Consider the following 2,050-nt stretch of genomic DNA (forward strand, 5'->3'; position numbering starts at 1 on the left):
AAAATCCCACACAACTGTTCTATTTGCGGCTTCTCCTCAAAACCTACCTCATATGGCATGATGCTCGATCGCTCAGTATTTACCGACCGATTGATCAGATACACTGCGCCGCTCACAGCTTCTGCCTACCGTGTCGTTGACTCACCCTTGTAGCGCTGCATGCATTGAGCTTTCTCCATGATCGTACGGTTTACTCGCTTAGACGCTCCGTGCTGCTGAGGATTGAGTGGTATGGTATAGTACGCTGGCGCATGTTGTCATGCCGAGTACACCTTCCTGGTTGCGAATTTGGTAGTGGAGACACTTGATTTATTCTTATTGTTGGTTCTTGTAAAATTTGCCTTTAACTCGACAAGCTGAGTGATAACTTCGCTCTTGTTCTTCACGAAGTACGCAACCACATTACGTGAGAAATTATTCAAAAATGACATTTCATAACGTGCTACCCCTTTTGCAACTGTTCGCATTGGTCCCATCACACCGGGGCGAGCTAACTCCAACACGCGTGGTGTCTTGGACGTCATCGTGATGGGAATGGTGTCGCGGTCTGCCCCCTTTCATGCATCTACCGCATAAAGTCTTGATGTCACGAATTACTGTATTATCGTTCGTGGCACCCTGCGTTTGAGCCATACTGCTCTCTCTTGGATGTCCCATGCGAGCGTGCCAGAGCTCCCACTGGTTGCCAACCTGCATACTCCACAAACAAAACTCTTTTGCCCGCAGTCAAGCACATTGACCTTGCCGACCTTCTTGCCCAGTGCCACAGCACCGCTTATGCCCCAGCTGACATATGAGAAACGCTGAAACTCAACGCATTGACCGATTCTGCAAGCTTCCCAACCTACAGCATTTGCAGCGGGGCTATCGTAGCTTTTTGCTCAGAGGAAGCTTACTAAGGTCACCGACCTTACGTGCTATACTATAACGAGTACGATTGTAGCGGATCGCTATCCGCATCCTCCAAGAGTACCCAAAACCTTAACCCAAAGCAAATACACCCTTCCATTCCAAATTGAAACTTTATTTATCTGTTATATTTGCGGCAAAGACGCCTATATGTAAGTCTCTAGGGTTTCCTAATTGAATAGTAAACCCTAATCAATGGACATAACTATTGGTAGAAGTGGCTTCTTGTTACAGTGTAGCCACACCATTGTGTGATTATACCAACATTTATAATCCACACCGTTACACCATCTTGTGTGACTCACCCTTTCATACCAGATTACATTTAACCCCGTTACAGCATTCGTCTGTCGAGTTGTGGACTGTTCAGTACATAGCATCTTGATGCGCTTGCCATAAACCCCAGTCAGCTTAACCGTTCTCTACCAGAGACTCGCAATTCCTTCCTCGAGAAAACATCTGTTGATATTAGGATAGCTTGAATTCCTTTGTAGCGATGATGGTAGTCGACCATCCTCAACCAAGTTAAACAGCAATATTACACAGCCTTTGACCCTGCACAACTCAGCTAAGCAAAATACAAAGCCCTCAATACCATGTCTTGGCTCGGAAACACATTCAAACTTCGCTTATTGCCTTCTTGGGGTGCACGGGAACATTTTTAGGTTTCTTTTCGAAAACCTGTGTTTTTAAGATCAATATTCAGCGATGAGCCCCAACTTTTGACCAAAGCCCGCAATTTGGTCATTGCCACTTAGGGTATATGATGCGTACATTTTTGAAGCTCCACCGATTAATCGCGTCAAAAGCTTTTCTCATGATTTGAGCAAGCTAAGCTTTAGTGCACTATAGTTATTGAGTACTTCATCACCCTTTAGCTCAGGTATAGCACGACAAAATATTGCATTCTTGCGGTCAATTCGCTAAGGACTACAATGTAATCAACACTGGAGGGCAGATAATGATTCCTACATTTGCTGATTAATGATTGCGGTTATTGTAGCCAGACACAAAATCGTTTGATCCACAAAGTATTTTGTTACGCCCAATCTCATTGAACCTATTATAAATGAATTTATTATTTACTCATGATAGAAATTCGACTGCAAAGTCTCTAAGCAAATTGCGAGTATTGTTCGAC

The sequence above is a fragment of the Plasmopara halstedii genome (genome assembly GCF_900000015.1).
Source record: "Plasmopara halstedii genome assembly, contig: Scaffold_650, whole genome shotgun sequence".
Lineage (NCBI taxonomy): Eukaryota > Oomycota > Peronosporomycetes > Peronosporales > Peronosporaceae > Plasmopara > Plasmopara halstedii.